Here is a 25,288-nt window from a genome sequence, read left to right as displayed (position 1 = left end):
GTAATCAAATAAAGTAAGTAATCTACAATTGTTAGTTAAGGCATTTCACAGGAATCAGTTAATCTGTTATAACTGTTAATCCCATGCATGTGAACATGATTTATAGCCTATTTGATTGTTAAAATATAAGGGAACTTAGGGTTGGGAAAATTTGGATGTTACATTTGAACTCCATTATTCATGCTATTATTCTTAGGGATTGAGTTCTTATCAAACATTTCCCTTTGTTTCCTTCTTTTTGACTCCAACCATGGTGAACCCTTCATAATTTGAGGTGGCAATGTTCATGGTTAAAGCATTATACTCAATTTTCTCATTTTCAATTTCATACTCGTTTTTGGATACTAGAACCTCCTCTTTGTTATTGATGTCCTCAACCAATGGAGCCTCTACCATCCCAATAATTTCCTCATTCTTTTGTGGGCTGATCTGTTTACAAGCATTATCTGGTTCTTTCAATATAATGTCTCCCTTCCCTATGCTCAAACAGTCAAATCTTTGGTTAGATTGCTATATTTCAAGGATGTAGTAGATGATTTACTGCTCTACTTATTAACTCTTCTTGCTCTGTCATTGATAGACTCAAGGGCCAACTGTTGGGCATTTTTCTTACCATGCGGCTCATTATTATGCTCAGTATTAGAGTTTTGAATATGGGGAGCCGACTTCTGCACTTCTTTAGATTGTTCATTGTTGGGAATGACTTTGTAGTTCTCTTCAAACAAGGGATTAGAGAGGGAGCAAAATAATTACTGGTATGAAAATCAAGTTCCACATGAGAAATATGAGGGCTATGAGCTTGATCTGCAGTGTTCTTGTTTTCAATGGAATCAACAATCAGGGTATTAGGCCCAGAAGGAAGGCTTTTAACTATGGTGCTTTGAACTGTAGGTCTCGATCTAGGGATAGTCAAGTTGATACTAGGGCAATTTGTTTTGTTATGGTCATTCTTCTTGCAATAAAAGAAAGCATCTTGATTAACTAGTAAGTTAACCTCCTATTCAAAGAGGCATTTGTCTAATTTCAAAGATAACCTCTTAGGAACATCCACTTCGATAGACAAGGCTACAAGTACTCTAGCATTAAGATGCGACAGAGTAATTTTAGAATCCTCTACTTGTTAGAATCCTCTACTTGCAACACCGAACCCAATTTATTTAGCATCTGAGGCAAAAAGGGCCAAAACATAGGTTGGAGATTAATTATCTCTAACCATTGAGGTAAGGATATTCAAATCTTCCTTCAACCAACTAAGGGAAGGCCCTAGAAAATATTTTGCCTACATTCCAAAAAGACTTTCTAAGCACTTTCTCCTACATGGTGTGGTTTTTTAAAAAAATAACAAAAAACCCTCTTTGAAGCATTCTATAAAAACTAATCTGAATTACTAGCTTGGCTCCCCGTACAGTATTCAGTCATTCATCAAAAACCCTTCTTGAAGGTAAAAATTCTGAATCAATAGCAGCAAAAAAGATACCAACATTTCTTAACCTTGTTCTCTCATTTCTAATAGCAGTCTTCATATCATCATTGGGAGAGACATGAAGGGTCTTACTGAAATTCGGTGGGACCTTGCCGTCTCCTCCTCCAATGTTTGCAAGGATGATTCCGCCACAACCTATAGTTCCATTGGAGATGTCCCCAAAAACTCTTCTGGTTTCTATTGCTACCACGATGAACTATCCACCGAACTCCCTAGTAGGGGGACAAATAGTTTCAAAATCCTCTATAAGAACTGATTTGTATGAATTTTTTTCTCCTTTGGTCATTTTGTCTGACTCATGTTTATCGATTTCAACTCCACTATCTGTTAGAAAGTAAAGTCCACCAAGATAACTGAGAGGGAGGGAGGGAATCAGTTATCCAATTAAAACAACTTTCATTAACCTTGTTAACTCTAAAACAAGTAACCAATAAGTGCAACAACCATAGCAAGATCACTATACACAATAACACCAAATTTGTTAACAAGGGAAACCCTTGATTAGAGGGAAAACCTGGGCGGGGATGGTACCCACAAAATGATGTAATAATATATAAGTTCCTTGCAAGAGGACGGAACCTATTAGGAGTCAATGAAATACATTTAGTACATATCAATCCATGTTAGGAGACTTTGAATCCCTATGAGGAGATTCCAAACTTATTAGGAGTTGTGGAAGGAAAAAGGACCCACTATCCAAATAGTTTCACAGGCAAGACCACCTAACTCACTATCCAACTGGCCTTAGTACTATCCTTTGCAGAGTAATAGAAATAAACAACAATCCACAACAACCTCTTTGCCAAATACAGTCTCTCTATCAGCTTGTCGTGTATTAACCACATCAAACACTTCTTTGATCTCAAGATATTCATTTTCAATTTCACTGGATCTCAAATCCAAGTTCGCATACTCACATTACACAAATCTCATCACTTAATCACTCTTCAATACACATATTCCACAGGGAAAACAATTTTCTTTTATACCAAGTCCTAAAACTAATTATTCAATCGGCCTTGAGACTTTCTCAATTTAAAATTTATAAAGGACCAAATTAAGATAATATAATACACGTTACATTGCATCTTTTCACAATTTCATAATACTATCAACTCACAGTCTTTACAGTCCTTCACATGTGCAACATTAGGATGTGCATGTTTGTCTACTGCATCTTCATCATGTCTTCTAACTTTGTATAACTATGCTTAACCAGATTTTATCTCTATTAGGAGATATAATCATAACAACAATAACTGCTTCTCAGGAACTCTGTCTAAACATTGTCTTCAATAAATCCCAAATAATTGTCAATTATCTTCAAATTTTCGCATGTGCGCTTAACCATATGATCAAGATACTCAGTATAACACATCTTCAACTGAGCATAGCCTCATCTTAACTCCTCAAACTCCATGACCTCAATCTCTGTTTGTTGTTCTGTCAATCTTCATAGAATCACTAGTATATTGACATCAATGACAAACACAATCATGAATGCAACACACAATCATGCTAACAATCATCCCCTTTGGTATTGATGGCAACATGGATGATAAACATCTAAGTTCTACACATACCAAATGTATCTCTACTACAACTGCTCCACTATAGTCTAACCATATTCTTCCTTTTCAAATCCTCTTCATCAATCAAATCTGGATCTCACAAACATCTCTCCATCAATGTGCTACTCCCCCATTGACTATCTTTCCTCATTTCATGCACACTTCTCCCAATGAACCATGATATTTTTTTCATGTACATCCCCCCATTGACATCAATGACAAAGGCATCATTATGTCAATTCTACTTCATAAGATCTTCAACAAGATCAAGTTTCCAAAGACACTGTTAAATACCAGTTACCAAGAGTCCTTCATGGTCACCTCAATCACAGATACTCCCCCATAGAGGAAGCATCAAGCACTCAATCTAGATAAAGAATAGTGCTCTATACCACTGGACTGATGCAATCTCTGCATTAACTACTCAAAAGTAGGCAGGGGCATAACCCCAAGCATACCTCTCAAGTAATCAAACGTATCCTTTGGCAAAGGCTTTGTAAATATATCTATTATCTGCTCCTTTATACTGATATACTCTATTATAATCTCCTTCTTTGCAACTTTCTTCTTAAAACATGATACTTAATAGATATGTGTTTCATCTTTGAATGTAACACAGGATTCTTAGATATACTCATTGGATTTGTGTTATCACAATGTATGATAACAAGCTCTATAAACTCAACTCCAATGTCCTTCAACATTTGCTTCATCCACATGATTTGATTACAATTATTTGTTGTTGCTACATACTTTGCTACTATTGTGCTCTATGAACAGTCTTGTTTCTTGCTTAGCCAAGAAACCAATCATCCTTCTAAGAAAAATGCTGCACCACTTGTACTCTTTCTGTCATCCATCCTGCCTACCCAATCTGCATCAGTATATGCACATAAGGTAAAGTCATTTGACCTATCATACCATAACCCAAAATCAAGTGTACCCTTCAAATATCTGAAAATCCTTTTTACTATTGCATAATGTGATTCTTTAGGATCAGCTTGAAATCTCACCACAATGCTAATTGCATTAGCTATATTATGTCTTATGTGAGCCAAATATTGCAAACCTCCAATCATAGATCTATACTTCTCGATTTCACCAACAAATGCTTCACTCGCTTCATCATCACCTCCAAAGATTATATCATCCAAAAACACTTCAACAATTAGTAAACCATTCTCAATCTCCTTCAAATACAAATTTATGTTTGTAGTACCTTTAGCAAATCTCAATTTTTCCAAATACTTGTCCAATCTCACATACCATGCTCCAGGTGCTTGTTACAATTGATACAATACTTTCTTCAACTTGCAAACCATATCTCCTTCTTTTGTCAAAGGAAAACCTTTAGGCTGCTCAATGTAAACTTCTTCCTCAAGTTCTCCATCCAAAAATGTTGATTTGACATTCATCTGATACATTTTGAATTTCTTGTTAGCCGAATATGCGAAAAACATTCTAACTACCTCTATCCTAGCAAAAAGTGCAAATGTTTCCTCATAATCTATACCTTCTTGCTATGAATAACCTTTACATACCAATCTTGCTTTGTTTCTCACAACCTCACCTTGTTATTCATCTTATTTCTAAAAACCCACTTAGTTCCAATAACATTCCTATCTTTAGGTCTAGTAACCAATTCTCATGTATCATTCTTTTCAATCTGATCTAATTCTTCTCTCATAGCCTTAATCCATAAATCATCTTTACTCGCTTCATCAACACTATTAGGTTCTACTTGTAAAATCAAACATATTTCTTCTCTTTGTACCTTGTTCCTTGTCATCACTCCTTTGTCCTTGCTACCAATACTCTAATCAGCAGGATGATTCTTTGTCAAATTCTTATTAGGAGTCACTGTCTCAACTCTGTCTTCAGCTCTAGGTTCACTCCTTGGTTCTTCTCTTTGTTCCATAATTTGTATGTCATTCTGCAAATCTATGTCGGTCTCATAAAATAACTCAACATTCTCCTGGTTACCCTTTGGATTAATCTCTTCATCAAAATTATAATCAAGCATTCTTTCTTGAATTTCAAACTTCTCATCAACTTTAACATTTGCACTCTCAACAATAGTCTTAGTTCTATGATTAAAACATATGTAAGCTTTGTTTTCTTATGAATAACTAAGAAACATACCTTCACCATTTCTTGCATCAAACTTACTAATATCATCTTCTCTCTTAATGTAACACTTACTTCCAAAGATTTTGAAACACTTAACTAAGGGTGTATGACCAAACCAAAGCTCATTAGGGGTCTTACCAGTACCATGTCTAATTTGTACTCTGTTCATGGTGTATATTGTTGTATTAACTACTTCTCTCAAGAATATCTTTGAAACATTGTTCTCAAACATCATAGCTCTTGCTACCTCTGTTATCGATATGTTTTTCATCTTTGCTATACCATTCTACTCAGGCATTCTAGGGGTTGAAAGTTGTCTTTTAATACCATTCACTTCACAAAAACTATTAAACTCATTCAAAGTAAACTCTCCACCTCTATTAGATCTCAGACATTTAATCTTCAAGCCATATTCATTTTCAGCTATATTCTTAAATAGCTTAAACTTCTCAAATGCTTCAAATTTATCTCTAATAAATGCTACCCATGTCATCCTAGAAAAATCATCAACAAGAATCATTGAATGCTTGTCTTTGTAGAATCACAAAATACCTTTCACCATAGAATGCTTTTCTTTGTAGAATAATTCAAATCTATGTATACTATCTCCAACTTCGCTGATGTAGTAAACTTCTTGCTCGGAAAAGAACTTTTCTTTTTCTTCGCCATAACACATTCCTTGCATACCATGTTAGTAGGCTTCTCAATTGTTAGGAAAATCTCTAACAACAAGTGTAGTACTAACCTTCACAATATTAACAACGTTTGTGTGACAAAGCCTCTTGGGCCATAACCAGAAGTTATCAACTTTAGAAACTAAACATGTCGTCTCAGTAGAATTCAATTGAAAAACATTACCTCTTATTCTTGTGTCAGTACCAATCATCTTACCATCTTTATCCTTGATAATACATGTCTTCTCTATGAATTGCAACTGATATCCCTTGTCAACTAACTTTCCAACACTCAAAAGATTATGTTTCAGACCATCAACAAAATAAACGTCATCAGTATTAGTTTTTGCATCAAAAGTAATAGATCCTATTCCTTTTATATGATAGGCCACATTGTTTCCAACTCTAAAAATTCCTCCATCACAACAATTGAATTCAATGAGCTTGTTCATATCTTCAGTCATACAATGAGAACAACCACTATCTATAATCCAATCAAATTTCTTCCTTTCAACTTTTGATTCTAATGCTTTTTATTCTCTAACTTCCTCTCTTTCAAGACTTTCCTCCTTCATTGGAAAAAATCCTATTTTATCAATTTCACTAAAAAAATTCCACACTAGCGTCTAGATCTTCATCATTTGCATAAAGAAATTCTCAACGCTTCCTAGGCTTGAAATTCTTTCAATACTTCTTTACTCTTTTAGGGCACTTAGAAGCATAATGACCGTATTCATTACAAATCCAACATTTAAAGATTTTCTTACCTCCAGGTTCTCTTTTCACAAGCAAGGCACTTCTTTCTTCAATCTTCCTGTCTTCTTCAGATCTTCCTCTATTGCTGCTAGCATAATCTCCATTACTATTTTCACTTCTTATCTATTTAGGTCGAACACTCAATACGCTAAAGCCAGTCTCAACTCTAGGCAAATCTCCCCTTTGTCTCAAACTTATCTTCACTGATTCCAATCTTCCAAGAAGAGTTTCTCTTGTAAACTTATCTATGCAAGGTATAACTTGTTCAATCATTTGTGCTATCTGCTTATATGAAAATGTTGATGTCTTCAAGATCTTCCATACAATTTCATCTTCATCCTTCTTCCCATCATGAGCCTTAATTCCTGCAACAATGTTTGATATTCTACCAAAATAACTTCTTACAGATTCATCTCCCATCATTTTAGCTTTCTTAAATAAACAAATCCAATTTTGCAATCTAACCTTTCTAGCACGCCTACCACCTTCAAAAATAGATTCTAAGGGTTTCCAAATTTTATGTGCCAAATTTAGAGATTTTACCGGATTGTACTCATTTTCAGGAAGAATTGTCAAAAGTGCTTCCCTAGTAAGCATATTACAAATAAACAGATCTCTTTAACCTTCTGTACAAGATTCAAGCTTGTCTTCATCAACTATTTCCTTCTCATTCTTGGCGATCAGCCAATATCTTGGACCCATGCATAGTAGATGTGTCTTCTTCTTCTCTTTCCAACTATCATAGTTAACTCCATCAAACTTCAGACTTTCTTTTCTGAAATGACTTGCCATAGATCTCCTTAAGCCGTTAAGCTTTTCCTTCAAGGACTTGATGCTCTAATACCAATTGTTAGAAAGTAAAGTCCACCAAGATAACTGAGAGAGGGGAATGAATCAGTTATCCAAGTAAAACAACTTTTATCAATCTTATTAAATCTGAAACAAGTAACCAAAAAGTGCAACAACTATAGCAAGATCACCATACACAATAACACCAAATTTGTTAACTAGGGAAACCCTTGATCAGAGGGAAAACCCAAGAGGGGATGGTACCCACAAAATGATGTACTAATATATAACTTCCTTGCAAGAGGATGGACCCTTTGAGGAGTCAATGAAATACATTTAGTACATATCAATCCCTATTAGGAGACTTGGAATCCCTATGAGGAGATTCCAACCCTGTTAGGAGTTGTCGAAGGAAAAAGGACCCACTGTCCAAATAGATTTAAGGGAAAGACTATCAAACTCATTCTCTAACTGGCCTTAATACTATCCTTTGCAAAATAATATAAATAAACAATTGTCCACAGCAACCTCTTTGCCAAATACAGTCTCTCTATCAACTCGTCATGCCTTAGCTGCACCAAACGCTTCTCTAATCTCAAGATATTCAATATCAAGTTCATTGGATCTCACATCCAAGTTTGCATACTCGCATTACACAAATCTCATCACTTAATCACTCTTCAATACACATATTCCACAAGGAAAACTACTTTCCTTTATACCAAGTCCTAAGACTAATTATTGAGTCGGCCTTGAGGCTTTCTCAATTTACAATTTATATAGGACCACATTAAGATAATACAATGCATGTTACATTACATCTTTTCACAATTTCATTACAATCCTTCACACGTGCAACATCGGGATGTGCATGTTCGACTACTACATCTTCGTCATGTCTTCTACCTCTATACAATTGTGCTTAACTAAATTCTACTTCTGTAACAAAGATATATTCAAAACAACAGTAACTGCTTCTCAAGAATTCTGTCTAAATGTTGTCTTCAATAAATCTCGAATAACTGTTAACCGTCTTCATATTTTCGCATGCATGCTTAACCACATAATTAGGACACTTGTACAACATGTCCTCAACTGTGCATAGCCTCATCTTAACTCCTCAAACTTCATAACCTCAATCTTTGTTTATTGTTCTGTCATTCTTCATAGATCATTAGTATGTTAACATCAATGACAAAAACGATCATGAATGCAACACACAATCATACTAACGATCTCCCCACTGATCTAGCAATGCTAGGATAGTCCCCCATAGGAATATCATCAGCATTCATGCTAACACTATCATCATTTTTATTTCCATCTTTGATACTGCCTTCTTGTAATGTCGTCCCATCACCCGTATAGCATGGGTCATCTAAGACCATCATTACCAATCTGCATCAAATGAAGCCAAATCCAATAGCTGAACTCCAAGGGCAAGGCACAAGAATGATACAAGGGAAGGGAAGGATGCAAGGGAAGGAAGGTCATAGATTCATAGTGAGAAACAAACACACGAGCGAGAAAAAAAGAAAGAAAACTAAAAAATGGGTCAAAACTTAGAGAAAAGATAGAAATGGTACAGAGCCTCAAGATGGTCAGTTTGAGGTCACACCAGAAACCCATACACGTGGTCAGAGGCAAGTTGTAGAGCATCCTATTATGCCCCTAAATTATTATTTTTGAGAAAATTATTCCTTTTGCTCCATCAATTAAAATGCACATAATATAGTTAATCTTTCGTTCATTTTCATCTTGGAGTTGTAATCTGATTGTCTTTTCTTTTACATCATATATTCAGACTAGTTTCACTTTATTCATTGAAGTTATGTTTGTTTCTCTTTTTCGTACATTCATAGTTTAGTTCTCTGTTATTTATCTTTTTAATTGGTTATTTCTGGTTCCTACTATGTCCATACGAGACCTTAGTGCACCTAGTTGGTGTCCCACAGTCACGTTGCAGTCCACTAGTTATGCTTCTATCTGAGATTGAAAGCTCAAGGTTTGATTGTCTAAGTTCACTCTTTCATTTCTGGTAATGAATACATTTTAGTCTATCTATTTGTTATAGTGAATTTTCATTTGATCAACTAGACTAGATTTAGAAAACTTAATCAATTATATTAAACCTCAACCAATGACCAAGTCCTTCATCTAATATCGGTCTCCCTAGCACTTCTAGCTAGCAGCATGAGGTGGTGTGAGAAAATCATGTATCCCTTGAGGTTTCAACAGGCCTTTTGGTAGGTACATTATTTTCTTCATCGCAGTTACATTAAAATATGTACCTTAAAGGTTATATTTTATGTATTCTCCTCTCCCACTTGACCCTCTTAGTTTTTCTTTGCTAAAACACCTTGTACTTGACAAGTATGAAATCTGCACTTACCTTGTACAAGGTTGTACTTGACTTCTATGAAATCCACACCTGTCAAGTACAAGAGAGACTCCCTCACCCCTCTCATTTCACACCTTCAAATGCAACAATTTCAAGTAAAAATTCAACGAAAATGACAACAAATATAGGAGAAAAGTTATTAATTGTCCTAGCAATTGGTAAAGCCAACACCTTGTACTTAACAAGTCTCGAATCTGCACTTGCCATGTACAAGCTTGTACTTGACTAATGTGGATACTGCACTTGCCAAGTACAACCTTGTACATTGCAAGTGTGGATTCAACACTTGTCAAGTACCCATTTCCACCTTCCAAAACCACCAATCTATATGGAGTTAATAAAAGTCAATCATGATGCAATCTTGCCTCACTCTTAAATTCGATTTTCTTAAATTACATTGTGAAATAGTTTAAATATGATAGAATCAAGAATTTTCAACTCTTTGATTTTATAATTTTAGGGGAAAATGCAAAATTTACAAAGAACTTCATATCTAATTCTTGGATTTAATACAATTACGTCTTTTTTTTTGTAAGGTGGCTATGGAAGGAGATACTTGTAGGACAAAGGAGCTATGACAAGATCAAGCTCAAGGCTTTAAACAAGGTGAAGGTGCAAGTTCAAAGTTGAAGATCAAGTTGGAAATGCAAAATTCACAACAACATAAAGATGAAATCAAAGAAATAAGGTTGCACGCAGAAGAGGACCAACTTGAATTACCTTTGGAAATCCAAGTTTTGAGTAGAACAATCCAAGTACATGAAAGGTTTCACCACTTCAAGAAGATTATGGCCAAGAAATAAAGATTCCAAGAAAACAAGTTATACAAATGGAATATCAAGGCAAAAGTCACAGTAAAGGCATCATGAACTATTTCAAGTGCAAGATTTACGAGTGTGGCAATGAGAAGGTTTCCAAAAGTAGAAGAAATCCTTGAGAGGAAACAACTTGGGCAGCCACAATATCATGAAATATTTCTCTTATCACCAAGAAATCAATCAATCTATGAGATAAGCATAGCAGCTAATCATTCTCAACCAATCCAAAAGATTAATTACATGTGTCTAGGAAAATCCAATCAAAACAAGCCAAGTGTACTTGTGGAGTCTACTCAAGGCTTCCACCTAACCTATTTTGTGATTGGTCTACAAAATAATTGTAATTTTCTCATTGGCCTCCAAGGTGGTACTTTGATGTAATTGGACAAGCATTTAACACTTGTAACTAGTAGTTACCGTAGGGCTTTATAGGCAATAGCTTGGCCCTTATCCATTGTAATTGAACTACTATAAAAGGCCAAGGCCTTGTCTATAAAGAGAGACTTGTTGAAATTGTTCTTATAATGCTATCAAAGTAATTGCTAATTTATTATTGGTCTTCATGGTGGATAACTTGTGTTTCTTTACAGTATTGCATGGTTTCTTCATTTCCTCACTTAGCTTAGGATTTCATTTCATGTTGGTTAGAAGTAGCATTTAGTTGAATGGAAGATACTCTAGATGCATCTCTAGTGAACTAGCTTACACCAACCCACTAGTTGCTCATTGATTGTAAGTTTGCCTTGTGTGGTCAAATAGTATATTTAGAGTTTTACTTTAATTATTGCTTTCTATTGATATGCATCAGTGGATGGTGTTAATAAAATGGCAATCATTTGAACATCTTACATCTACTTAGGAGATCGCACTAGCTTGGTTGATGTCGATGGCTAAGCTAAGTCTAGTAGAGGCACAAAGGCATTCATCATCTCGCATTCTAGGAGTAGAATAGCTTTCTAATGTTTCCCTTTGAAGTTTGTTTGGTAGGAAGTGGTTTTAGTAGTGGATATCCATTGAATGAACAAAGTAAGTCCCTTTGCGATATCAACATATTACATCATTACAATTGAGTTAACTATGCCATTAGAAGGAACTTTGAGGTTGTCTTATTTGATCACATTATTCATACATTTTTGGACATATGATCTTCCTTGTTTAATAGAGAGTTGGTTGGTGTTTCATTTGGAATACTAGGCATTCGATTATGCACGTTGTAGTGGCATAAAATTCACATCTACAGGTAACAATTTACAATGCAATATAACTGATCTCTTAAACTAGAAGAAAATGAGAAAACCTCATGGGGCCAAATTCCTCTCCAAAAATAGATAATGCAAATGAACATAGGCGATACGATGAGTGGTGTGTGGAGATCTCACCACCAATACCCCCAAGAACATCCATCATAAAGATCCAAGTGATGCCCCCCTCTAGGAGGAAGGTAAGGGTTCGAAGACAAAAACTGATACAAGAAACTTGTCCCCCCTAGGAAGAAACAAAATCATGTTGAAATGCAGGTATCTTTCCCATTCTAAATAGAAACTGTGAGGAAGTGGAATCCAAATGTAGGAAGATGATCTCTCTGAAATCTGCATATAAATCTCCTTGTTTATAAAATATGATAATGCTACAGTCCATCAAACAAACAAGAAAGTGACAAAATGGAACTCTACAGAAACTTATATGGAGCAAGATCTGATGATGAAGATGACATGACAGCAAAAACAGAATAACTATCATGAAAGATGAGAGAAATCCCTTCAAGTGTATCCTTCAAATCTGAAATGTGAAACTCCACAAAAAATGAACCAATGTCTAGCAACCCCAATCAGGAAGAAAAATAGATACCTCACACAATGAAGCACTAATAATGTGTCCTTCAACCAAGTGTGAAAGACAATGATGTTTCTGCTGATCAAGAACAATATAAATGACAATGGAGGAATCAATGGAAGTGAAGGCAGATCAGCTATCTCTGAAGAAGAATTAGGAACCTCAAAAAGCAACCTCATTTTAAGTCTCAAAATCCTCAAAAGTATCATAAACATGGGTTATCTTCTATGAAGAATGAAAAGGCACATTAGAATCAAAAAGAGGAATATCATGATCTCCATATAACTCCTGAATGTGAGTCCAAATAGCATTAGAGTGCTCAAGATGAATAAGTGAATCCAAAAGATCATTATCTATATGATAAAAAATAACTCTAAAGACTCGAGACTTATAGCCTTTTTCAAATAATATTCTTAGGAGGCGTTCCACGAAGAGGAACAAGTATATATACAAGTGTGCAATAAATGAAGCTCACTAAGATGAGCAATTATGAAATCACTTCATTACCTATGTTCCCCCTCAAATGACAATGCACATAGGAAATATACAAATAGCACTTGCACCCAAAGGAGGTGCAAGGGATACACCGATAGGTGTTTGATTTAAGAGCTTAAATAGAGCTTATAGTCTTGTACTTTGTAGCATTCATATTAGATAAAATAAGAGACAGAGAAAGCACCATATTTCTTATGAAGACCACACACCAAAGTAACAAGAATCGAAATCAGATCAGAATCAGCAAGGTCGAATCAAATCGTGAATCAGCCATGAATTGGAATAGAATCAGCTATGAATTAGAAAATTTAAAAAACCCCTTTAGATTTATAGATTTAAACAATTTGAAACTCATTTCATGCACCCTTTATTGAATATAACTCATATTACTAATATATTAGTCCTAGGCCCAATTTCTGTGATTGGATTTATCAAATGTATTATATTTGCTAAGAATGGGAGAGTGTTATTTGATTGAATATCCAATGTTCTAGTGGTCCATATATATGAATTCAGAACTATGTTGCCTCGTTGTTCTTCTATATGACACCTCTAATATAATAATCCCAATTGTATTTGTTGCACATGTATAAGAGTATGTATTCTTTGGATGTTTCTCTTTCTGAGTTGTCAAATCCTGACATTGTGGGGAGATTTTGAATCCTTTCCTTGGTGGGTGGAAAACTGATAGACCTATTCCTTACTAGAGATGAATGATTTACTTTTTTAGTCAAATGTGTGAGAGGCGTGACTTCTGTAGCTATTGCAGAGATACGATGATGTAAAGTCTAATTATGTTTTTTTTAATAAATTTCTACCGATTCAGGAATTTTTTCCATGAATCACATGAATTGGCAATTCAGGCAATTCATGGGAAAAAATTGGCTGAACCAATTCACAACTCATAAAAAACCGCCCACAGTCTGAATCGAATCGCCAAACCGGCAATTCAGGCTATTTCCAAGCAATTCTCGAAACTATGGCACACACTACCATCTCCATATGTTAAACCATTGCTTAGTAAAGATATTAGATTTCTATAGTGCTCAAAAAATTCTAGACCACCATTATGATAACACCTTCCCAAGCATCTGCACTCAAAATTTTCAAGGAATTCAAAGAACTACCTTCGAAACAAAAATATCATCCTACTCTCAATCGTGAATTATAACAAAGCAATTATAAATAAATAAAAGTGCTCCTAATTCATATTACCATAGTACAACATAAAAGGTTTACAAATAGCAAAAAGCACTAAACAATTTCATTAGAAAATCTTATATAGTTCTTGATATCAAAGCTCTCAATTTATTTTTACACATTTTAATACATCTCAGCCCTCCTCAAGATGTATATTATCAACTCATTCCTACCCCATGAAAACCAATAATTTCTCCGATTGCATTTCTCAACGTTCAAAGTGAGAAAAACAATAAAAATGAGATAAAAATAAATAATGTCATAAAATAGTGGACAATATCAGAAACGTAGGATTATATGATATATTTGGAAAATCTGGATTACAACAAAGGTTAAAAAATATTGCCGTCTATTAGTGCTAAACAATTTCTATTATTTTTAGTATTGCAAAATTTTTATGAAAATATCAGTCTGAAGTCTGTAATCCAATATTTTCCAAGATATAGAGAATTTATTCCTATGTTTGAGATCCATACTAGGGGACACGAGCCAGTTTCATCCATGCTTAAATAACTGTCACGTCTATCATTACCTATCTCCTCAATCACTGTTCATAAAAAGGCCCAAAAAAATGATAGCACATGTACTAAGAATCGAAAACACATGTACTAATAGTTGATATTATTTAGCTTACTTGGTTGCTGATTGACCCATTTATGCAAAAAGTACTATTTTTTTGGTGAGCGACAATTGGGGGTGAACATAGTTCAGATTCTGGGTAAATGTTTCAAAATGGCACTTTTAGACCACCTCAAACTCTACGAGTTCTATAGAGAGCTTCATAAATGTGGAAAAGCTAAAAGGTTCACTTTAAGCTCTTCACTCACCTACAAAGGTTCACCAGAAAAATTGGCAAATTTTGACGTATGAATTAGGATTTCTAGATGCCAAAAGTTAGCCTAGGTGGCTACTAGATCATCTACCTATCATACACCCTACATTTCATATGTCATACTAAAAGTGACCATCTATTCTTTATCTAAGAACAAGTCAATTTCATGTTTCACATACCTTACCTTGTTGACCTTATCTTACAGTGTAATACAAAAGACAACCTAAACTTTATATTCATTTGTCATACCTAAAATAACAATCAAAAATTTTCTTCTCAATCATTGAAACAACCTTTTTTAAAGAATGGATGGAATTTAGCACATAAAGTATTTCAAGCAATGATTGGCCAAATTTCCACCAAAACTAGCAACCGAGAAGATGTCGATATGAATTCTCTATGAATAAATCAGTGAAATTTTGAGAGCTTGTCCTATAAGTGCAGATAGTGTCCGAGCATTTCTCATTTTTATTGACTTAAGCATCCCGTTCTAGCTTATATCTTAAATTGTTTGGTACAAAATAGAAACTCTATAGAATTTGGCACAGTAAAAACCACAAGAACGAACCCAAGGGAAAATTAGAGAAGTCAAAATGAAGGCAAACTCTCATACAAATAATCATCATTTTTATTAGACATCTAAATAGTGATATAGTTGTCAAAAGCCTAAAATCATGAAGCAATAACTAAGACCTGTAGGTACATGCACGAAGATATTTGTAATCACAACTAAAGAATAGTAAAACTTAGAAGTAGTCAAGTATGAGATCAATTGATTGTATTTTATAATTGATAATTTATTTTTGGGTCTATAGATAGCTTGAAGTATATGGGACTTTTTTATATTTTTTATAAGTAGAAGCATTGTTTCACATGCAAGGTATACATTATCCACTTTCTTGCAGGATTCCAATCAATAACTTTTTTCCAAGAATATAAGATCTCTACCATTAAATAACCTCAAATATGTATCCATAAGAATAATCATAATCATATTGGTATTTTTGTATATTGTATAAATTGACATTTAATCTTCCACCAAATAAACAAATTGTTAGAATATGACACCAAGTGAACAAATTGTTAGAACATGGCATCAATTCTAGTAATATTTAGAAGTAACAAATAGTGAGGAGTGGGCTGGTTAATAGTACTACTTCAGCTTGATGAATAATCAACATGGGCACCATATCAGTGTCCTGGCATATTTTTCTTAAGGACTAAACTTTAGGTTAGGGTTTGAAAGTTGGGACTTACAGGGGCTGGCTGTAGTTCCCCGACCATGGCTTGTTTATAAGGATTTTCCACATAATTTGTGTGTATCATGGCTTGTTTCTTAGGATTTTCCAAATAATTTGTGTGTATCATGTATTGTTCCATTACATAATTCTGCAGTGTAAATTTTCTTCACAAGACTCACTAGTACATTTGAGGCCATTTTTTGACCAAAATTTTTGACCATTAACTAAATAAGTTTAAGTTGGTCGGAATATTAAGGCAAAAAAATTCTTTTTTTTACATGTAAGCCCCGTGTTGGTCAAAATTTCGACCAACACCCCCATGTTGGTCAAAATTTTAACCAACACGGGGCTTATACATCAAAAAAACAAAAAAACATTTCTCACTTTCACTTTGTCTTTCGCGGGTGCGGGTTTTGTGTGTTCTAGCAGATCGATTCACATTGATGGATGCCAAGAGATAGAAAGCAAGCCCGTCAAGATAGACATTTCACTTGATAAAATTCTCTTCAAACTTTCCACAACACTAGGCTTGAGCTCTTGAATCCATCTGGTTCACGCCCATTTCGTTTTTCACTTTTTTCCAAGCTTTTGAATCGCTTTGGAGTAACCCATTTTCATTTAATTAAGCTTTTGAATCCGTTTGCTGCAAACCTATTTCATATCTTCAGGCTTCTAAATCCTTTGGGACCATACCGTTATCATAATATTCAAACTTCTAAATCCTTTGTGATTTTGAGCGATACCCATTTCAATTTTAAGCCATTCGAATTTTGCTGGCACAATTTCCTCCAGCTTTGTAGTCGATCTCAGGAAAGCCCATTTTGTTTTTCGAGAATCAATTTGAAAAATTGATCAACTGAAATCAAAGGATTGAGTATTCATGGTGTGAGCAATTAGGGTTTGAATTAGACGGTATGATTTGGGGGTTCTGTTTTGGCAACATGTGAATTATTTTAAGGCCCAAAACATGACGTTTGGAGGGTTTAATATTAGTTTTGTTGTGTTTTTAATATACTTTCTAGTCCAGGTTGATGCAATAGGAAGTGTTTCTAGAGTTTTAGTGAAGGATAGGTGCAATGGAATTTATTTGAATTAGCACGGGTAGACTCCAAGGATAACTTATCCCCTTACAACGAATGCAAAAGATCAGCCTTATGTCTTTAATTCCATGGAAACTATGCTTAACACTAGAAAAGAAGAACTTAAAGGGTGGTAGATTTATGTTGGGTTTCAGCACGGGGAGATGTTGGTGGGCGTGGGCAATGCTGTGCTTGAAGATGGCTCCAATTTTCCTGCCAATGTTAGCAATGGCACCATTTTGTTAGGATTCCCACAGATAGATCTCAAGACTGCTATTGAGACTGCTGGGGATTTGAACCAGATTTTGGTGCAGATTCAAATGAGTGGTGTTGAGTTTGGGGTTGATGAAATGGAAATCCCTATGCCCTTACACTTCAACTTGACTAATGAAGGCTACAAATGCAGTACCCCCAATGTTACTGGTAACTAATTGTTTTGGTCCTCTCATAGTTCTTTCGTGGCAAATGGGGAAATTATTAAGGCATGGACTTTTATGTGTACTATTGTAGAATATTTTTTCCCTAGCTTTCCATTCTGAAAATCTATAACTAAGGCATATGATATGATCAGATGTTTGATGACATTTGCTTAAGTAGTCGTTAATTGTTGTGTACATTTTATATAAAAATTAAGAAAGCATATGCTAATTTACCATTCTATATTTGTGAAACTTTATTTCGATTTTGATCTGGCTATTTATTATATAATTTATGTAGAAAATGAACCCAATTAGTAGTCTTAAAGGTTCATAAGATGTAATAGCAGTGTTAGTAAGAGTGAAAATTCCAGATATTAAATGCATTATTTTGAAGTGGTATTCTTTTTCGAATTATATTCGACATTGATTCAACAACTAAGGGGCATCTCTTTTGTAAATTGATCCACGAGTTTTATGACCGATCTTGTCTAGTGGGTCACATGTCACATCCAGCAAGTTGAATGTTATATTTTAATAGTTTATCTCAATTTTAACACTTTATCACTTCTCATGGGGATTTGAACTTCAGGTTCCTCTTCGGAAGTCCAACAATTTAACCATTTGAGCGCATCTCATCGAAAACCAAAACTTTACTACACTTTTCTACTATATTATGTTAAGAGGAGATTTCTAGTGTTAATTGGGCACGCCACAGTAAACATGATGCTGAAAACAACCAAAATTCTCCATTTTATTCAATCATTAGTTCAACAGGTTCACGGTTAATACTTGTACTACAAGCAAGAGAGAGATTTTTAAATTTGACTCCTCTTCTTAATTAACAAGATCATATTTCCACAATCCATGATAGTTATGGTTCTTAGCTTCTGGATTAGTTTATGTAGAGGATTTTACCATCAACATTTCAAATCACACTATGTGATCCATCATCAGGATAGAATCACACTACTTTTACCGTTACACCTCTTGCTCTCTCATCTTGATGATGGATCACGTAGTGTTATTTGAGATGTTGATGGTAAAAATCTCTACACAATATAATCCAGAAGCTAAGCACCATAATCATCTTTTTAATACTCGTGTTACAGTGTATCGGTAAATATTGATTGTCTTTGGCAGTGTTGCCCACGGAAAACAAACCCAATTCTTTTTTGTTTTTATTAATTGCCGTAGCAGGCTCATGGTTAATAATAATACTAAAAATAAGAGCAAGGAATTAAAAATTGGCTGCTCATTTTTATTGTTGTGGAGGAGAATTTTTGTCCCTAGTCGAGGCTGCTAAGTTAATGATATGTTGATAGTAAATTACTTCAATAGTATCATCATAAGTGGTAGCATTGCTGACAAGAAAGGGTAAGAGATTTTAATCTTGATTGTCGGGCTTTACATTTATGCTGGAAGAGATTTAAAACTCTAACTCAGGTCCTTTTAGAAACTTGAGTTTAAAATTAAAATTGTCTAGTAAGTGATAGCATGCAACAAAAAACAAGGAGTTTAGAAGGTTGCCTTTTCCTTTTGCAGACTTATGTTGTGACAGGATTTTTTATCTTGATCTGGTAGTTCGTAGCAAACCGTAGGTGGAAAAAATAGTCACCACTAAATGTGATTATTTATTCAATAGTGTCTAATGATTTCAACTAGCACTGCTTGGGCCCTTTCACACTTTCTACATTTATTTAGAGGCTATATTTTTCCTAATTTAGTCTCTTTAATTAGTTAACTTTAGTAGGGTCACAATAAGCACCAACTCTACAAATAACAACAAGGAGTACAAAAACTGATTGCACTTTTTAGCATGTATGTTTTGGGACATATTTTATCCTGATATGGTCCCATGTAGTAAGCAATTTTTTAACTAATCCTAATTCATTATTAGTTAGTTCTTAGTTTAACAGTATTGCATTGGATTCCCAGCAGGCAAATCAGAACAATGAATTTGATGATCAAATTCTCTTTTTGACATTTATGCTAGAGAAGAAGTTTTCTATTGGAAACACTTAAATGAGCTTTATATTTGAAGCATTATATAAAAAAATGTACACAAAACAAGTCATAGAATAAAAAGTGACTGTTTGGCATTCACAACCCATATATTCAAGTGAGAAACTAGAAATGATAAACACATCAATCAAAATCACCAAGAACACACAACCACACCAAGAGGAGGGGGAACAGTCATCTCATTAGGGAATCAACCAAGGGGAAGGCTTTAGGAGGGAGGATCAGGGAACCCTCAGCCATCTTGAATCTTGGATTTCAGGCTGGATTGACACTCCCTAGCAATGCATGTTGGTCAACATAGTTGTAAAACTTAAATCAAGATTTATGTTGATAACTATGTTACATTCCTTATTTCAATCATATTTTTGGTTAAAAGGCAATTAAAAAGGGGACATTGCAGTTGGTAGGTGTTTACCATAAAGGTAAAGAAAATGAACGCATATAGACAATGGACACAAATAGCAGAATTATATTCGCAATAGTAGATCAATGATTTACAATGATCCCAAACGGGATATAAATACTACTACCAAACCTTCCCGAAGGAGTCCGTTGGCCACAATTATTCTATCCGTTACAAAATATTTATCGTCGGACCGTCCGCTACGAAATACCGAAACACCGCCAGACCGTCGGCTACAGAAACACCGCCAGACCGTCGGCTACAGGAACACCGTCGGACCGTCGGCTACAGAATACAAAATACTGTCGGAACCATCCAGTCGTCTAAAACTATCCCCCCCAAAAAGAAAAGTCGTCTCCTAATGACTGACAAAATATCTGAGACAAATTAACAAACAAAATACATTAAGAGAGTGACTACAACAAGAGAAATCTGCTTCTATCACATCACTTCCACATTCATCTCGTTACATCTATAGCCTTTGCTAACATAATATTGTCTCCTCAAGCTGACCTTGATAGCCACCTATGCTATTTTCTCTGTTTTCAATTCTTTGGTACCCTAAGCCAAGTGTTGTTGCACTACGTCCAACTGGATGATTAGCTCCTCCCGAGCTCTCTACGCATCCACCAAGACAGCCTCACAACCAACACCTGCTCCTACTACCTCTGGTACACAAAAAGTCCATGCCTGCAGCAACTTCAACTCTTCTCAACTGGTTAGACTCCCACGACTGATATCCGCCACGACTGGGGGTCCAGGGGCAACGCCCTCGACGGGGTCGAGGGGCAGCGCCTCCACAGGGTACACTTCGCAACCCACACAAAAATGCACGAATCACACCATTTTTGTCATTATCTGCCGATTCTACACTCTTTCTGGCAACCACGGATGCATCCCCTTCCCTTTAGCATCATCTGCCACTCATTCTGAACAACTTGATTCTGTCAACGTTTTTTTTTTTTTTTTTTCGTACTGAACCTTTGACTAGCGCCCGCAGCCTTTCTGTCTTCACCCGCGGCCTTCCTGGCATCGCCCGCAGCCTTCCAGTTCTCCCCGCGGATCATTAGTTTCAATTCCTCTCTCTTCCTTCGTGATCAAATTTTTGTTGACCGCCACTACCCACTCATAATCTTCTGTGCACTTTTGTAAGAAGAACTAAACGAGACAACCCCCTCAATTGAGATGCCCTTATCTGCCTGTGTGAAACTAGAGCTTGACAAAAACCAATTTCCAACTATGCATCAAAGAATTTCCATACCCTGTTTCATGGCTCTGAATTTACCGTTGGCTTGGAGATCGCTTACTTGCTGCATTTTCTTAAAAATTTTCAAAGCTGAACCCTGCAAATTTGACAATGATTGCGTCCCCTGAGACAACATTTGCTTCAGGCATTTTTTCAATGAAAGCTTTTCTGTCTTCTCAAATGCCCACGGAGCTTTATTTCTTCTCCATCGCCCATGGGGCTTTATTTTCTTCGCGGAAGCTGTTACCCGCGGGGCCTCCGTTTGGTGTTGTCCGCGGGTAGACTTGCCCACGGGACCTCTGGCAGGTGTTGCCCATGGGGCCTCTGATTTGTGTTGCTCGCGGGGCCTTTCCGCGGCTTTTTAAAAAAAAAAAAAAAAAAAAAAAATTTGTCAAAATTTTTTTTTTTTGACAAATTTATTCCTAAAAGAAATCAAATAATAGAGGTACCTCCATTTTGACTCCAGGTGTCGCCATTCTGCAACGACGACGGAGTCAGGTGGCCATCTTATGACAGCAACGGAGTCTTCCTGGCACCATTGTTTTTGAATTTGCATCTGTTGACTGCCGGAGGTACCTTTTGCCCGTCCAAAGTTGATAATCTGATTGCTCCATTGTCGTCGACCTTCTGAATTTGATATGGTCCAACCCATCTGCCCTTAAACTTTTTCACTTTGGTTTCATTTCGACTGTTGTACACATTACGTCTATTCTGTACCACCTCTGTCGTCTACTATGCCTGTGGTCGTCGCGCAACTAGATTATTTCCTTACTGTCGATGCCCTTCCCCTAATTTTATGTTGCGGTGTAACCTTTTCTTTCCATGCGGTCTATTCACCATGTATCGGATAGTGGGATCTTTCATTTTTCTATGTTCAAACTGTAGGTTCTTCCCCTCAACTTCAGCCATGGCAGTTTTTCTTTCTTCCACTTCCCCGCATTCCTCCAGACATTCATTTTCCTCCTTTTTCTCATCTTCATCGACCCTTAGCATATTACAACTCGAAAAGAGTTCGTAGTCTTCTATTTGCCAGTGGTAAAGGCCATTCATCGAGTCCAGGTCGTCGTCATTTGATCCTCCGTCAAGTCTCAATACTCCTTCATCCAGTTCCATTCTCCTCTTTCCTTCATCATCACTCTCGCCTTCACTGTCAGAATCTGAAAATGCTGCCTCCTCGCTAATCATTTGCGTGTGCAGGTCAATTATGAATCTTTTGCCTCCGCGCTCCATTGATAGGGTATTTCGCTTCCAGTCATGCTTTACTTTTGCTTGCACCAACCAATCCCATCCCAGAATAGCATCATAGCCTTTTCTTTTTAATGGAATGACCACAAAATCAAATAAAAATGGTTGCGTACCAATTGTTACCAGTTGCGCTTTCAGAATTCCCAACGGTTTGATTTCATGTTAGTCTGCCGTGAGCAACTGAAATGCAGGTGGCCATAGCATCGACTTTCCCAACTTCTTCCAAGTATCCTCCGACAACACATTCACGCCGGACCCTCCGTCAACAATTGTCTCTGTCAAAACATTTCCCAAAATCCTCATCTTGACAACCGCTGGATGCCGTCCGGAGGTGAGTGCCAGTAGCATTGGGTCTGTTGCTGTCGCTTCCATACTATCCCTTCTTGTGTCCTTCGTTGCTTTCGAAAATGGTGTATGATTCAGAATGGCTGTCCATAACTGGGGCATTATGAGAAGGAGGTCACTTATCTTGACCAGTATCTCCATTTGTAAGATCTATTGTACAATGTTTTGTTCTATAAATTTCCTTGCCAATGTGCCGGTAATATCCTTCAATTGAGATGTCCCTGCCAACAATGCCTTTTCAATTTCTGCCTGCGCTTCTGCCACTTTTCTCTTTTCCTTTGTTTGCCTCTGTGTAATAGCCAAAACCTCCTCTATATCCGTGTCAACAGTGATCAAGTTTACTCTAGCCTTTGGACACTTGGAATCTTCGTGATCGTCGGGTCTGCACCATCTGCATAATAATTTCGGTGTGTTTTTCGCTGTACAAATCCTGCGCAAAATGACCCCACAAATTACATGCTTGGCATTGAACGATCGACCGTTTGTTTGCATCATACTGGGTTCGACTTCGGCTTCCATTATTATTGTTATTATTGTTATTATTTTGCCCTTTGTTATTATTCCTATATCCTCCAGATGTAGCACTGGCGGTATTCGTGTTTCCGCTATTACCCGACTGGGAAGCCTCCTGTGTGAGAAACACCTGCCGAGATCCTCTTGTCTTCATGTTAAAGGGGCACTCCTTTGTCAAATGGCCCATGATCTGACAAATGTCACAAAATTGGTTCTTTAGACACGATCCTTTAGTATGCCCGTCTGTCTTACACTCCGTGCACCATAGCTCACTGCCTTTTGGCTCCTTCTGCATGTTTTTAAATTCCTTCATCATGCGAACCATATCCTTCTGTAGGGCACGAACCTTCTTGCTGCTGCCTTCGTCATTGCTACTATCATCTCCGACAGGCTCATCATCATAAGACTCAGAGGAGCTAGTTTTCTTCTTCTTTGTGTTCTACTCCCTTTCAAGGTCCAGTGCTTTGTTATACGCATCCACATATGATGACGGTGGCACAATTTTCATTTTCCTTCGCAACTTCGAGCGTAGGCCGTTCACAAACCACCTTTTCTGTAATTCGTCCGCTGGCTTGCTTTCTATTTTGTTTATTAAGTCTTTCAATCTCCTGGCGTAGACACAGACAATTTCGTGCTTCCTTTGCTTGGTATTGAAAATTTTTGTTACGATTTCATTATCATCTCGCAAGAGTTTAAATTCTGCCAAGAACTCCTTTTTAATGTTATCCCATGTATCCAGCTTCTACGGATCCATATCCGAAAACCAATCAATCGCGACACCCCGTAGGGTTGCCAAAAATTGCCTGGCCCATTTGTCAGCATCTGTGATTTCGTTTGCCCGCCAGATCATCTCACATGTCTTACAATGTTGGATGGGGTCAGCTATACCATCACCTTCAAATCTTGGTAGCTTTTCTTTGGGTCCCGCCATCACAACACTAGAGGTCTATACTGTCCCACCGAAGGTCTGCACTCCTACACTAGCAGTCAACACTCCCACACCGAGAGTCTGAACTCCCCCACCGAAGGTCTGCACTTCTACACCGGTGATCGGCACTCCCACACCGGCAGTCTGAACTCCCACACCGGTGGTCTGCACTTCAACAGCTGCGAACCTTGGTGAAGAAGAAGGATCCTGTGAAATTGTTTCCCGCGGAAGTCTATCCTGGACGAAGATATCACTCCACGCTCGTGCTCCATCGGCACTGCGAGCCGTGCAAGTTGATGCTCTTCCGTCAGAATTTTCTTCCCTTAGCGAACACAAATTTGAGAACTCCTCCCGTGCTTCTTCCACCAATTCCACCCGCTGCCGAGTCTCCTCCAACAATTCCTTTGCACTTCGGTTTCCGTCAGCAATCTTCTAGAATCTCCGTCGGCATTTGGCTTGCTGTGCCAGAATTAAATTCTCTTGCGCAATACGGATGCCATCTTTTCCCTTCACTTTATTCCGATCTTTGTTAAGCTGATTTGGCATTAATCTTCATTCCTCCCACCTTCTAGATTCATAAGGCAATGACGCTAAATGTTTACCATACAGGTAAAGAAGTCAACACATACAAACAATAATAGCAGAAATATATTCGCAATAGTAGATCAATGATTTACAATGATCCCAGACGGGATATAAATAAAGTACTGAGTTTTCTAGATTAGATTGTGTTTGTTTATTTCATCAACGTTTCGGATCACACTACATGATCCATCATCAGGATAAGAAAGTGCAGGGTAGTAAGATATGCAGACTGGACCTTTCTCAAGAATTATAAGAAGAGAAGGGGGAAGCTCGTAAAACC

The sequence above is a fragment of the Cupressus sempervirens genome, chromosome 3, assembly GCF_028749045.1.
Source record: "Cupressus sempervirens isolate cs-2001-9-10 chromosome 3, ASM2874904v1, whole genome shotgun sequence".
Lineage (NCBI taxonomy): Eukaryota > Viridiplantae > Streptophyta > Pinopsida > Cupressales > Cupressaceae > Cupressus > Cupressus sempervirens.
Note: the sequence above shows the minus strand (reverse complement) of the source record.